The 16,241-nt window shown below is 46.4% G+C and overlaps 1 protein-coding gene across 4 annotated transcripts in view; it reads right to left on the bottom strand.

Annotated features, from left to right (window-relative positions):
• The window catches only part of CACNA1I (calcium voltage-gated channel subunit alpha1 I), a 142,432-nt gene extending 126,387 nt beyond the window's left edge, over positions 1 to 16,045 (bottom strand). For all 4 annotated transcript variants that reach the window (XM_068666731.1, XM_068666746.1, XM_068666755.1 and 1 more), the window contains exon 1: positions 15,975 to 16,045. The gene's annotated coding sequence lies outside the window, so the exon portion shown is untranslated. The remainder of the gene's footprint in view (positions 1 to 15,974) is intronic.
• Between the last annotated feature and the right edge of the window lie 196 nt (positions 16,046 to 16,241).

Below are 16,241 nucleotides of genomic sequence, written 5' to 3'. Positions count from 1 at the left end.
TGCTTTGTGAACCATGACAAGCATACCTCATATCCTCCCAGCCACCAAAAAATAAAAAACAAAAAGAGGTGAACATGCACTTGCTGACCTGACACCTGCAGATCTTGGGTGAATCAGAGGGGAAAAAAATAGGCAATTCCACCCTCTTAGTAAAGGTCAAGTGTGGTTTGTGGGGAGGGGGAAGCAGCAAATTGCTGGGCAGGATGCACCACGCACAAGGAAATCACAAAAGCAAGATGCAGCATCTGTCACCTCTAAATGGAGTCTCCAGAGCTGAAGGATTCAGAATTAAGCCTGGATTGCTGTCTACATTTAGAACAAAGACTGCTACAGGTGTCAGGATTTTTTGATTTATTTTTTTGTTTGTTTACATAACCAAAGCTTGACCTAAATTACTAAATTAATATAACACTGGGTTTAGGGGGTAGTGCAGTCATTTGTATGTGTTGACTTAACGGCCATGTTCCTCCCCCTTCTGGATTTCTCTCTCAAACTAGGTCATGGTGACTACACACATCCATTCTGAAGGCAACGCCTCTCCGCTTGTCCCATGGGAAGAAGAGGAGAAGGAAAGGGTGAAGCTATTGCACACAGTCACAGTATTTATACCTAGACGGAGCGCAGTGTGCACTGATTCAAAATCTCTTGAGAAGAGGAAGCCAAGCTTTCTGGAGTAAGCTTTCACCCCTTCTCCAAGGCAAGTTTACAAGAGTAATCAATGCCTTCTCCACAAGAACATTGTCAAAAGGACAAGGCAGGGGATGGAAGGAAAAAGCTGGAGGAGGTGGCCCTCATACATTGTGTATCTTGCTGCAGCAAAGCAGGGTGAGGGAGAAGGTGTGTTAGTGCCCAAAGGGGACAGAAAGACACCCTACCCCAGCAGTGGGAAGGAGGGAGCAAAACCTCACTAGCCTGAAGAGGATGGTTTGAGGGATGCTGTCAGTTTGGGAGATGGGGAAAAAGAGAAACAAAGTAAGGAAAAGAAAAGCAAAATAAATCTTGGGGCTGAAGATGGTCTTTGTGTCCAGCATAAACAGCTAGCGAGTGTCACCGCTACAGAAAGGAACACAAGAGGTAAGGAGAGACGTAAAGCAGAGCTGCAAGTTGTCAGATTTTATTTTTATGATCTTCCCATTATCAGCCAAATTTTTCTTGTCCTCCCCTTGGCCCAGCATCTCAGCACTGCTGAGAAGCTAGCTTGATGGAGCATCTTAAATATTTCATGCAGCCTTCAGACTTGCAATCCTTCTCTCCCCATCTGCTTCAGCCCAGCCCTGCCGAAATCTCAGCAGGCCCATGGCCCTTGGCAGCCTGCCTGGGCAAGGGCTCTGCTGGCCCTCCGTTCCCTCAGTCCACCTCCCTTCATTCTCCTCTCCTGCTCTATTAAGCCTCCCATCATCCCTCCTCTCCATTCTGCCCACAGAGAAATCAAGTCCCAAAACAAATTTACTTCTCCCTGCTTCCACACTTCCTCCTGATTCCCTTTTCTTCAAGCTCCAGCCTCTTTGTTTCCTTTTCTATTCATTTTCTGTTTTATTTTCATTCTTAATGAAAAGATTCTCCATTCTTGCCTGAGGTCAGGATTAATAATCCACACTTCAGACACGAGTTAATCCCTCAGTAAATCAAGTGTGGGCACAAGGAATTTGGCAGGCTGATGTGCAGGCGGGAGACCATCAGCAAAGCTGCATGGGGACCCTACAGGAGGCTGGCAGGGCCCCCAAAAAAGACTCCACTGGGGCAAGTCACCTGTGGCCAGGCTCAAGTCCTGGTTTTCCCAAGTGAAGGGTGTTTGAACTGAGCCCTGCAAGCAGGGAAGGGAGAAGAAGGATCTTATGAAATTTCCATTACAGGACCATTACCCTCCTCTTAATGAGAGTATTAAGTAACACCAGCTCTCCACCACCCCAGCTCTGCTCCTGTTTGCCTTAGTGGGAGCACTGCCATCAGTTCTGCTGCCTCCAGTCCTGCACCCACGCTCGCCTGGCTTCCCAGAAAGGTCCCATCTCCCTCCCCGCGTTGTTATCTGTGCAGAAGCAGTGGCAGGTGCTCTCCCGTGCTCCCACCACACAGGAAAGCGACACGTTTGCCTTGGATGGCAAGCCCCAGAGAGGCTGGTTCACCCAGAGAAGTCACAGAAACACCCAGGCATGGGGGCCACGGGGGGCACGCGACAGCAGGAAATGAGGTGGCTTCGCTCTGCTTTGTTTTTCATCTCCTCGCCACTCTTCTGTGCCTGAATGGGATTAGAGAAGCAACAAGGGAGCTTCACTGCCAGGCACACTCCATGGCAACACATCAGGTTTAAAGACATGCCAGCTCCTAGGCACGCTGCCTCATCCTATTCCCCAGGTCCCCTCTCCTGCGCTGCCTCCACGCTCCGGCTCACCTGGCTGCCCCCGGAGGTCCTGCCTAGCGTCTCTCCCTCGGATGGACGGGTACACAGAGGACCAGTGAAATACCTGAACCAAAAACCCTCCACAGCTCCCGGACTTGCTATCACCTCTTCTTAGACCTTTCTCTTCCCCTCCAGCAACACCTGCCTCGAGAGCATCCCCAGAGCAACATCCCACCACGGCGCGGGCAGCAGCCAAGCACGGGCTCCTCCGGGAGCTCAGCTCCCCGCTCACAGCCAGAGGAGAAGGCAGGAGATGTTCTGCTTTGTCTCCTCTTCCCACCGGGCCTCCCGAAAGCAGAGAGATGACAACTCAACAGCTGCCTCCCCTGTCTGGGGGATGGGGTGGGAGGCACAAGCATTTTGGGGAAAGGAGAATTGATCTGAATAAATCACAAACCAAGCGAAGCTGAAACTCAAAGCCAACTTGCCAGCTCGGATTTCATTATTTCAATAAATGCCTGGTGAGGACAGCGCATGAAGACAGCTCAGACAAAAGCTGTCCTTTAAGGTATATTCAGCCTGACCAGAACATAAAAGGGGGACAAAGTCTGGCAAGAAAGAGCTCATTCCTTCTTGTAAGATTTATACCCCGGTTTGAGAAACCCAAGAGGCCCTGAGCTGGGGTTAACTAGCAGAGCTCTCCAGAAGTCAATGAAGCTGTCAGTTTATTATCCACAGAAGATACAGCTCACACAGCTTGCATCCTTACCAGCCCTGAGCTCCGTATCTTCCAAGGAGGCTCAGACCTGCCTCTGCCAAAAAAGTCTCCCCACAGATCATTTCCCAGGTGTAAACCCCAGTTTCCCATAGCTCACTTTTCAACCAAATCACATCTCACATCCCTCCCCGGCTGCCTGAATAAGTCAGGCCACAAGGTGGTCAAGGAAGGGCAGAGAGGGCTCCACTGCTGCCTTCAAAACAGCTCCTTGCATTGGTGATCCACACCAGAGCCACAGCACACCCAAGCCACATTTGGGAGCCCACTGATTTTAACCATCTGATGCCCTTTGGTCACTACCATCCACACCAGTGGCCCCCAGCTGACCCAGTACACACCATCCCAGAGTCTCCTTCATGATGACCAATTCTCCATCATAGCTCCACACTCCCCCCTACACCCTGAAGAGTAACACCAGGTTTAAATCACCACCTTCTAGAAAAAAAAAATAATGAGGTCCACTCTAGAATTACATCACAGGGTCTCCCCTCTTTTCCCTGCATCTCCTCTCATCACCCAGCCAGATACATGGAGGAAGGCACGGCGCATCCCTCCTAGGGATAATTAAAGAGGAACTTGCCAGCAGGTCAAATATTTACCTAAGCCTCATCAATGCAAATGTCTTCTAATCCTTCTGTATCTTTCAGGGATGGCAAGAGGAGAATGGTGAATACTCCAATTTATATAGATGCCTGTAAATTGGAGTAATAAAAAGCTCATTTAGGTTATTTATTATGTAGTAATTGTATAATTATTAGTCAAATACATTTATGCTGAATGTATCATCAATAAAGAGAGTTAATAATACATAAAAGCAATATATACACACGGTAACATTCTGTGCACTCTTCTGTCCAAATCTAAATGCATTCTGACCATCTGACTGCTGCTTACACGCAGGCACTGCTGCTGAGCGCCACGCTGGCTCTCCGAGCATCGCCTGTTAACCCCAGCCTGCCTCTCAGTACGTGCACGTCGAGGAGTGGAGAGGGAGATTGAGATGTAAGTCTCGTGACAGTGCATTTGTGGCCTCCGTGCCATTGCCAAATGCGAGCATGTAGCTAAGTGCATGAGAAAAGAGTAATCCTGCATCCAGTGGAGAGGTGTCACAGCGATGGATGAGGAAATCCCTCACGCACAGGAATGTGCAATGTCACAGGTACAAGACGAAGCCTCAAGTGCACGACGCTAATCTGCTTAATCACACTCGAGCATCCAAAGCAATCAAGTGGCCCGGGAAGGAGGTAATCACTTTTGTGCTCTCCTGTTACAGCTGCCTAACTTAACACCTCTCCTTCCCTCTGATGGGACCACAGCCATCCCCTGCTCTGCTCGGAGAGTCCCGGGTCACTTGGCCACACACCCCCCTGCCTTTAAGCACCAGCCCCACAGCTCACACCTCTATGTCAAGCAATACCCAGCCCTCAGTGAGGGCTGTTCCCGGGGCTACTCTCCTCCATCCCTTGGAAATGCTGCCTGGAAATGTCTTGACAGCAGCATGCCCACGCCCATACATGCAGCAGTGAGGCTGCTACAGCAGCAGGATAAGCCTTGGGCATTTTTACTGCCCAGAAACTTGTCTCAAGCTGAGCACAAGGAGAGGTGTAGGCCAAGCGGTGCAGACATCTGAAATGTAGAGCTGGAAGAAACTCAGCTGCCCAAGCTGAAAGCACATACTATCAGTGCGTTTACCCACTCCTCCAGAGACACCTGGTCTTTATTTCAAAGGGCAGATATTGGCACAAGCCCCAGCTTCACAGGCTTACAGCAGTTCCTCTGCTCTGCCTCCTTCCCCTGCCTCTCCCTGTTGATGTTGCAAACAGAAGGGCAGAGGGGCTTGCTCCAAGTGCAGTGCTCAGACTGTGCCCATGAGGAACAGAAAGAAAACACATGGACACGATTCGCCATAGGACAGGGGAACAAAAAAAAAAAAAGCATTCAAACAGGGCAGAGAGGAAGAGCCATCAGAACAAATACTCACCAGATCCATGCAAACAAGAGTTGGCTGACAGCAATCTGATCCTCTCTGTCCCTAAACCACGTAATCCCATACAGCTACAGCCTGACATAACAAAAACTGCAACCCCAGCGTTTATGACTCCATTCAGGAGTCAAATTCAGTGATGACCAACTCCAAAGTGCAAGCTTAATCCCCACCTCAGTAACCTGGCTCACAAAAATTGGGATTTCCCTGAAGGTTGGAGTAACCTCCAAGCTTCCACCTTCCTCCTCCTCATGTAGCAAAGTCCAAGCACCCAGTTAATGCTACTTCTGCACGTACAGAGCATGCAGAAAGCCCCATGGAGCAGGATATCCCAGAGCAGACCTCCCCAGCCTGCCCTCCTCCCGTTGCAGTGCCTGGAGAAAGGTGAGGGGAACCCTGAAGCATGTTTCTCCATGGGAAGTTCCCCTTCACCAGAGAAGGGAGAAGCATTTCGCCTTCTGCAGCCTACCTATGATCTGAATTCATGTCTCACACCCAGACAGAGAATCCCTGGTGTGACAGCTCAGGGAAATCAAGTGAAGTGCCAATCCTATTTCATTTTTCAGTAAAATAACCCCCATATGGGAGAAAACAGTTCCTCCAGACATCTGCCACACATTCCAGAAAAATGCATTACAGGCATGCCGCAAAGTGTGAAATAGATTTTTAAAAGTTAAAAAGCTATTGGATATTTAAAGCATGTGTGACATACCACAATATGCTAGAGACGCATGTTAAAGAAATAACAGCACCCCAAACGCACTGTGGAGCAATGCAATTAATTCCGTGCTTAGAGAAAATCCTGGGTCATGGTTCTCTGGAAGAAGTTGGATGTGTTTTAAGCACCTACTTTAATAGCTAATCATTGTATTGTAGGGGGAACACAAGGCTTCAGTTAGAGCTGAACTACATGGCAGAAGGCTGTATGCAGCTACGCTGATAACACTAATTTTAATTAATCCCACCCTACGCTCTTCTCCCTTCCAGCACTCACTCATTTGCTTAGAGCTTCACCTGAATGACACTTAGGGCTGAAATTTCCATAAAAGATGTGGCTACTTTTTTTTTTTTTATGATGGAAATCAAAGTTGAATTTCAGCAGTTGCCAAAACAAGCATTGCTTTGTTCATGCAGAAGTTTTTGATTCATGAGAAGTTTTGGGTTGGGTTGGTTTTTGACTAGCACTCATTGCTGGGTACTCTGAAACACTGCTTTCATACCAGGCAGCAGGATAGCCTCTGAGACCTCTTGATCATCCAGCAATAATCCATCCTGAGATAAATTAGCAGCTGCCATTGGGAAAAAAAAAAAAAAAAGCAAGCTTTAAACATGCTCAGGAGAGACTTTTATTGCAACTCAATCCAAGAAATGAAATCAGAATTAAGGATAAATATGGCACCTCAGTTCTCTCCCTTTCCACCACAATCTTTCATTGCACGTTGACATGTTTTTTGCACAGGATATCCACGGGGAGGGATGGCATTCAGTGAAGACAGTGATGTAATATTTAGAAGTTTGCTGACAGCAGAAAAAAAAAACAAGCAGGACTGCAAAGCGTGCAGGCTCAGGGGCAAGGAACACACCCCGGGAGCAGACTGACCCCACAAACCCCACACATGATGCCTCCATCCCATCCCTCTCTCTGCAGCCTCAAATTATAAGTTCATTAAGCGATAAGCAGAGTGAAAAGTTGAGCAACTTTAGAACAAACATCCTTTTTGGGTGCAGAGGAACATGCATTATCAGGTCACCCATGCAGGGGAAGACAACAGGGTCAACCTGTAAGAGAAACTAAAGAAGCAGTAGCGGGGGAAAAACAAAATGCTACAAGGAAACAGCAAGGAGACTTCTGCCTCTGGAGGGTTTTTCTGTGTAAGAGAGTGGATTACCATCTAGGGCCCCTCCAGTCACTAAAATCCTATTTCCAGAGAGGGTTCCAGATAAGACAACAACAGCTGCCAGCATAGAGGCTGCTAAGAAGTAAGTTACACATATGGGGGGGAAAAAAAAAGGCAGAAAACTCCAAAGCAGGGAAGGATCCTGCAACATCAAGGATATGAATCAAAGGAGCCACAGGGAAAGAAAAAAGCAAGCAAAAAAAAAAAAAATTGCCGTGAGGAAAAAAATAACATCCTTCATTAAGAAATATCACAGTTGGCCAGCGGCACTGAACATCAGGCAGTACCACAAAGGCAATATATTATTACTGTTGCACTTCTCTGAGCGTGTCTTTTTTAATATAATTCACTTATGACAAACACTTTCAAGGCCTGGCCTGAATCTCACACGCGCGCAGAGCAGGGCCTGCCAGGTTCACCCATAAAACCAGGACACTCACAGCAAAAGTTACATCACAGGACGATAAATATGTGAACAGAAACAATGACAAAGATGATAATAAATCAAAGCATACTTTGTTCGAATATGGTTCCACTTAATTATTAACAACAACGCCTGCTATCAGGCTGGTAGATGATCTCTAGCACATTTTATAGAAAATAAGGACCTTGTATCCTTATGGGGACTTGATGCTGCACTTGAGTGCTGAGGTTTGGGCTGAGAAGCAAGATACAAGGTACAGGTAAACATAGGGAGCATCCTCTCAGGGTGTGTGAATGATGTGGTGTGCAGATTTGCTAAGTACATCTTCGTGGCGTTTTAGTGTGCTCCCAAATGATAAGCAGGGCTTGGAAGGCAAGCAGAGATTTTTGGATGTCTGACTTCAGAGACTATCAGCCTCTGCACGGAATAAAGTATTTCTCCACCCCCACGTATTGAACTCCTGCCTCTTCCATGCCACAAAACAGAGCAGATGCTGTTTGTTACGAGCTGCCCATTTCAATAGGAAGGTTAATATTTTACCATGTGTTTTCTTTCCATTCCTTCCCTGTTGAGGCAAATCTCATAGCTAGCATTACAAGCACTGGATTCAGCAGCTTTCTCTTGGATGAATTTGTACTGATGTTAGCCCTTTTCATCCGTGACTAAGAAATGAAATCCCACAAGAGGTGCATTTGGTTCACTCTGCCTCAAGATATCCAAGTTACTTCAAGCTACAAGCAATCTGGAAGCCCTTGTGGTATTTCAGCATTTATGCTGCTCTGGGGAGGCAGTGGTAAACAACACCAAGTTATTAAAGCTAAGAAGAAACAGCTCCCACAAAGGTTTGGGGGTCACGAGCATGCGATGGAGATGTCAGAGATGCCACTCACAGGTTTGAGGGCAGAGGAAAACAGGTGCTGAGCCAGGCTGGAAATAAGATTGTCTAATTGGGGATGGAAGAACCCTGTGAGGATGAGGAGGGTGAGGAGCCATCAATCCCACCACAGCACAGCCACCAAGCCTGGGTGGCTGCTTATCAATCCCCACCTTTCTGTATGGTGCTGGTTGGAGAGCCAATCTGAGGGCATCAGCGATCAATGGAGACAGGCTGCTAGCAGTGAGCCGAGAATGACAGCCAGGGAAGGAAAAAAAGGAGAGGGGAAAAATGACAGACTGCTACAGATGGAGAAAGGAGAGGGGAGAGACAGGGTGGCTAGTGACAGGAGGGGCTGCCGGGGGAGTTGCGGGGACGCAGCAGCTCCGAGTCACACTCGAGGAGGGGGAGCAACAGTAGCAAGCTTTTATAGACTCCGGCACAGTAGGCGATGACGAGGGGAGACCGGGGGAAGAGAAAAATAAAGGAAGAAAAGATAAGCAAAGAGTATGGCTTTGTATCAAGAGCCAGGACAGATTTATCTTTCCTCCTTGATGAGCTACAGCACCTAAGTGTAAATGGCAGCGTTGTCTCAGGGGACAGGCAGATGGTCACCCACATCACAGCTCTGCATCCCCCGTCCTGCCCAAGGGAGCCTCTTCCCTGTCCTGACCAACTCTGACAACAGGCAGGGAGAGAGATGGAGACCAGGAAGGCCGGGACAAGCATCTCTCCATCTCCATCCAGACCAGCAGCAACCATGAGCAGGGCAAGCACAACCCACAGCAGGCAGAGTGAAGCACAGGAGAGGTGGTGGCACAGGGAGATGCAAGGGATTTGGGAAAGGGACAGCCTCAGTTGCACTAGGCCACCCAAAAAAAAAAAAAAAGCAAAGCAAGTGCAAGACAGAAGTGGAGGCAAGCCTGAGCCTGGTCCATCTTCCACCAGGCTGCAGGCCTGCAGCTGGAAGTCCTACACTTGCATCTTCCAAAGACAGCTTCTCTCCAGGACCATAAAGATCTTCCCAGCTTAGCAGGTGACAGCTTGGCAGATTCTCTGCTTGTGTTCCCTCCAGGCCTGACACAGGCCAAGTTTTTTCCTCTTAACCACCCAGCTGCAGAGGAGATGCAACTCCTCGCCATTTCTCACCTGAAGCAGCTCTGATCAAGTATTACGCTCAGATTACACAAATTCAACTGGCCGCAAGCCCTTCCTCTCTGTGGTGGGAAGAGCATCGAGTCCTCAAGTAGGCAGCTGGTCAATTTGTTAGTGGTTAATTGTATTATTTAATTCTCATTGTTATGACAGAACATGCAATTAGAGGCCTGGTCAGAGTATTTTATAGGCCTTAACTCAAAATGAGTGTTTTTACTGCCCTTTGTATCACACCAAGAGCCCCATCCAGCTCCCTCACATGCCCTGCTGCAGCGTTCATGAAGTCTGGAAAAGGCAAACTGACCATTTTTCAGAGAGCTAATGGTTCTCCTCTCCAAGGCAAAATCTATTCCAGTGAATAAACACAATATGCTCCAGAAGGGCTTTCAGCACTCCGTTTCAGCAGCACGCTCTGCAGAGGGAAGGGGCGGTCCCCAGCAGCGGGTGCTGCTACCATCCCCGTGCTCGGAGGGCATCATCCCTCTCCTCTGGGCCGAGGCCACCACACACCCCTCCGGCTGGCACCAGCCACACTGTCTGCACTTGGTAGCACTGTGCAACACAAGACCAGTCTTCCCAAGCTAATCCGAAGAGCAACGGCTGGTGTAAATCGCTCTGTTTTCACTAGGTGCAGTAGAACTCTGATTTATGACAGATGAGCAGATTTCCATCCTCTCCTCTCTGCCTGCTTCCATGCTTTGTTTGTGTACATTGACCAGAAGTTCAGGGACTTCAGACATACCTTGTAAAAGAAAAAAATAGTGCAGTAAGATTCCTAGCCCCACTCCTCTGAAGCATGTGGCCATGAAGTATTAGCAGGTCTTTTATTGCTCCTGGCATTTACTGGGGAAACAGGGCAGTAGGACATGCACAGAGCAAAAACGACCCCTCTCCCAACCCAGCCACCTCGATATTTCAGCCAGCCCTTCCTCCAACAATCGGCATCTGTCCTCCGGTCACAGACAAAAGGCTCGGGGCTTTGCATGAAGACATAGATCTGCACTAACGATTTCTTCCAGCCTTGCTCCTGATTGCCAGACCCTATGGCCATTAGAGCTTCGGGCAGGCAGAGTCCTGGTTTAGATTGTGCTGTTCGGTTTCACTTCCAATCTGTGGTCTTTGACTTCTCACTGTAACAACCCCCAGAGGATCAGCTGAAGGGACGGGAGGCAGCGAGATATCCTGTCTCAGCATTTGTGCTCAGACATACATGGCCAGCTTGCAAGCCAGCCAAATTTAGACCTCAGCCTTTTACATCTGCCCACTTGCCTGGAATTTCGTACATCTCACACGCGTGCAGCCCAGCCAATTTCTTACGGACTGCGAGCATTCAAATCCCCTGCAAGCATATCCATCCCTTGTGTGCTACTAATGACAGCGCAGGAGTTTAAATTCAATTTACACCACATTTGGCTGTGCAAATGATCACTCTAAACTTCCCATTGCAAACTTGCACATCAAACGACCCACACTAATGATGTTCCCCTGTCACTAGCTTTGCAGAGGCAGCTTCCTTCCCAAATACTCTATGGGTCCTGAGCACTATAACACTCCCGCTGCCTCTTGCTTTTGCCTACAAACTGCAACTGTGCATGAGGGTTTGTATCCAGGAGAAAGCCCAGAATTTAGAGTATGGTTTTCCAACCCAGAGTCCAGGCAGACAATGCATCTCACCACCATACAAAGAGAGGGACCATATTTTGGTGTTTCCATAACAAAATACTATCTCCCAACCTAAACCTGCTCTCAACATTCCCTTTTGCCTCTCATTCAAAGCACCTGGGAAGAACAAGTGCAACAACCCTGAAGGCAGCCCAGGGTGCTAGTCAGCAAGTGCTCAGTCCACTATCCAGAAACACCCTTTTAAAGCTTGGAAAGCCTTCAGTGCATGCCCAGGGGAACACGGATGCCACCAAAACCACGTTCTCTGGAGAGCTCTGATCAGCTCACTTTCCCATGCAATAGGAGCAACTGTAAAACGGATTTAGCACATTGTGGTGTGCAGAGAGGTTTCACAACACCTCACAAAAAAAAAGCATCTTGCACTTGTTGGTTCTCAGGTATACAGATTTATCTGTTGGCTAGAGGAAGGTCTACAGAGAAATGTAATCAACAGAAATCAATCCATGCCTGAGGGCAGAGCAGCATCTTCCTGATTACCTGGAACAATGCAAAGCTATCCAAGACCTCAAGTACGTGCCAGGCTCTTCACCTGCCTCATGAGCTAGATTTGCAAAGAGAGACAGGAGGCATCTGTCTTTAAAATGGAGTAGCAGGAATAACATACACATTTCAGTGCCTTCCAGCTATGCATATAAAAGCTGATACTGCTGACCCCAAGAATGGAAAGCCATGATCCCTAGGTCCTCAAGAATGATGAATCCTGCTTAAAATTCATAAGACACTCAAATTTTGATGCATTGTTATACCTTCTGGTCACATTTTCAGGCTTTCCTCCACCTACTAGAGAGGTAGGAATCTTTCTTTTTTGTTTGTGTATATGTGTAATTAAAAATTAAGTATATAATATTTTAACTATATAAATTGTATACATATAACCATGTAAAATTGAAAATTAAGCATCTATATACACATATATAAATAGAAGCAAACGTGTAACAAGAGAAGTAAACCTAATCAGAGGATTACAGGAGCTCAAGCCTTAAGTCAGACATCAACTCTTACAAGAGTGGCAATAAATTTGCAGCAGGTGTTTGCTTATTAGTTACCTCCATCCATTTGTTATAAAGATTGCAGGCAGGGTTTAACAGCACACTAGGCAACAGCTTATGGCAAAAAAAAAAAAAAAAAGAAAAAAAACACAGGTACAACACACTACAGAAACTGCAGATGAAATTTCCCTTCCTTCACAGAACAAATTGCTCCAACTGTAACGTAACACACCTGTGCACCCAAAGCTTATTAATAAGCAAAAGATTTGTCAGCCCCTCAGCCTGAAAGGCGCTGGCTGCAGCAGCGGTGTCCCCATGCACCGCAGCACCTCCTTAACATCTCCAGGAGAAGTACCAATTACTGACCCACGCACACATCACTCCCTTCGCTCCTCTGGCATTTGATTTTCTGCTCAGTTCACGCAGGGCAGCACCAGCAGGAGCCACCGCTATCGCAACCTGCAACCATTTTGCACTCCGTTTGCTCGTGCGGGCGTAACGCCTGCAGCACCAGGGGTTGAACCTGTGGGTTTCCCCCAGCTCTCCCATCAACGTGCCCAAGGCTGGTTCACTGTTTCACCAAGCACGTAGCTCAGGCTGACAGTTTATAATAAAGGTAGCCCCAGAAGCTTATTAACAGATTTAGAGCCGCATAAGCTAACAAAGCCCCTTCTTGGAGAGTTGTTAGTGAGCTATGGGACAGCCCCTCGGTACACATAAGCAGTCCTACCAGCTCTGAGGAGTCACCCTGCTTTGATCCTATAAAACAGGCACCAGTACTAAACATTAAGCGTGGACATCATCTGTTGCATAACTGGAGGCCTGACCTCCTGCTCCTAGACCATGGAAATCAGCTGAAAGCAACATTTTTCTGCATGAGAGCGGAACAGAAACCCAGAAGACCAACGTACTTTACAAATGAGGGAAGGGGACTGGTATACAACAAAAAGCAAGAAAATGACTGAGCAGCAAGCTGCTCTCTCGTTACTGCTACAGTTTTAGCATTGATTTTTTTTAATGGCATACTTCATTCTTGCTCTTGCTGTCATGTCAATATTATAGATATGACCGCAAAGGGAGGTCTAGGCCTCCTGGAAAGAGTTTTTTAATGAAAGACTCAAAGGACAAACCGAATCTATCACTTCTGACCCTATGATGGGTGAAGCATGAAGTCTCGCTGGAACCCCCAAGAAGTCAAGCAGAGACGCAGATTTCCAAGCATCTCTCCCATCATCTTCTCGTAATTTGCAAAGTGCATCAGGATCCATTTGTAAAGCACCATGTGGCATGGCCTTTATTTAGTTCCAAACATTTTATAAATTCATAAGATGAATGCTACACAGTTGTTTTGGAAACACATTTCACACTTTTCACCCTATTTCCCCTTCAACCTCAGCTTGAAATCCTATTTGACGTGGAGTTTAGGTTTTACATAAGGAAAAAAATTCTTGCAGCTGCTCTCTCCAAGCCATATTTCAAATATTGACTGTTAACATTTCGGCTGCAACATTCCCGCAATCTGCAATTCAGAGCAGCCAGTCTTGTTTCTGTTCATCAAAACAGAAAATAGAGATCAACCCAAATAAACTGTTCTGTGACCAGGCTGGATTTTTAGCATGCTGCAGCAAGCCTAGCATCCCTACAAGACCAGCACATTTGCCATGAACCAGGCCAGCTCCAGGTGAGCATCACATCACACGCCCAGCTGATTACACAGCAGTTACCTGCATCTAACAAGGTTAATCAGGATTTTTTGGAAAAAAAAAAAAAAAAGTCTGCTTTTCAGTAAACTAGGGCAATTCAAACATTCTTTCACACTGCACATAAAACCATCCCAGAAACGTGTAATCACCTAAAAGCCCAGTAAATACTCTATGGGGGGCGAACATCACCAATTTCACATGGAACAAATTCCGTATCATAAAATGAAATTAAGATTTTTTTTTCTCCAAAAGCATCACATTATACACTAATACACAACCAGAAGTGACTTTAAAGCACTGACACAAGTTTGTTTTTTTTCCCCCTTCCTCTTACTGCACTGCAGCAAAGGAGTATGGCAGTTGTTTAATAGCACATAACAAAATTGCAGGACTGCTCATGGAAGAAAAAATTATCTTCAGGGGAGGGGGATTTAAATAGGTGGAATGCAATTACCTAAATTGAAATTTGGTGGTTAATGACCTCGTGCTTACAAAAATTACTACATAGCCCTTAATGATCAGAGCTTCCATTTTAAGTCTCATTGACAGTATTTCCAAACATAATGATCATGAAGCTCTGCCCTACTAGAAAGCCAATGAGAAGATTAACAGGCTTTTAATTAATGTCCCCCCTTTTCTGCTGAGTTTTCAGGAAAGGTCAGGTGTTGCTCTGCCATGGTGAGTCAGCCTGCCTCTGCCTGGCACAAGAGTCTCATGGAGTTAATAGCCCAACATAACAGGGGTGAAAAACTTCACAATAGGAAAAAAGCAGACATTCTTGGCAGAAATTCTTTGAAGGTATTTGACTTTCATAGAAGCATCCCTTACAAAGGGGCTCGTTTCCTCATGGGGATAAGACCATGAGGAGTGATTTGCAGCCAGATCACGGAACTGTATGTTTTATACAATGTTGTCAATAAAATTGTGATGCCGAGAGCGTATATTTACTTGCAAGAAAACTTGAGGTTGCAGAAACACTCCCTCTTTAAAAAAGATAAATATGGGAACTACTTCGTACATGATCCATTCAAAGGTCCTCTTACAGTCCTCTATAAGAGGGAAAAAAAAAAAAAAACAGAGGAGCAGAATCCTCTCCACTCAGTCTCTGCCTTACAAATAATCTCCTAAATTCACCCAGCAACCCTGGGTGAAAATTCATGAAGCAATCCTTCCAAGAGGCTTCCAGCAGCCCCACCACAACCCTTCACACCTGTGTCACACATGGCCAGGTGGAAAGTCATCAACAGGTGACCAAGCAAGGCTTGTTCCTCCCCTCTGTAGCATCTGCTATGAAACTGTCCTTTTCAAAGTCAAGCACCACGCATGTACCCTTAAACGCTAAGATAAGCATACTGTGCTAAGCTCCTTGAGTAACACAACTCTAGGATATTAAAAACAAACTCCACATTATGTACCAAACTGCAGGGATTGTTTAGATTGATTTATTTTTAGCCAGAAACATGGATGCTTTTCTTCCCCAACAGCCTTCTTCCTCAAAAGCAAATAAATCATCATCCCAAACGTGGCCTACTACTTTTCTATCATCTTCTGAGTGCAGCCTTTTCACGGACAGTAATCTTTCATGCTTTACTCTGAGCCCACCACACGCTGGGACAGGATTCCCAGGACACAGAGCTAGCACAGCCACACAGTAATTGAAAAGTAATGCATAATTCAGTACAAAGTTTAAAAATTTTAAGGAGCAACCAGTAGAAAGGAAAGTAGAAACCCTAAATCTCCAACAAATTCTGTCATAACCTGTGCTTGAGACTGTAAAACCTTTTTAAGAGCTTCTGAAATTTAAGACAAGAGTTCAGATCTGAAACCCAAACCTTTCACTGCGTTTGAAGTTCAAACAAATCTCCAGATTCATCAGCCATCTAAGGTCATCTGCTAACTGCACCTCCAGACTTCACTCGGGGTTTAGCTCCTCATCCTGAAAAGTCTCTTAGCAATATTTTGCAAGTCTTTGTTGTGTGACCAGACACTCAGATTTAACCTAGAAATTGATACATCAAAACCAAAAACCATCTTTATGTATAACAGCCACCTAACTTGGAGCTAAGAAATTTCCAGGGGGAAAAAAGAAAAACACCACCACATGAGATTTCTGGCCAGAAAAAGGTTTATGTAAAACTTCAGACCAACCTTTCTGATGATTCATCATCTCCTCCACTTCCTCCCACTTTGAAGGGTCCCACAATCCAAAGAGCAACAATTGCCCTCCGCCTGCTTTTTATACCGTTACTACCTAGCGACCTTGGTACTAATTAGCTGTGTAGGTGCCTATCGATTGCAGGGCTCCCTTGCAGCCAAGGCACTGAGATTGAATGGGGACATGTGTGTGTGATTAGCGGCCTCCCTTGCATGGGAAGGATGTAATCACGTCCCAGAGGATGTATGAGGCTCACCACC

This window comes from Anas acuta, chromosome 1 (assembly GCF_963932015.1).
Source record: "Anas acuta chromosome 1, bAnaAcu1.1, whole genome shotgun sequence".
NCBI classification, from domain to species: domain Eukaryota; kingdom Metazoa; phylum Chordata; class Aves; order Anseriformes; family Anatidae; genus Anas; species Anas acuta.
This window is presented reverse-complemented; position numbering and strand designations above follow the sequence as displayed.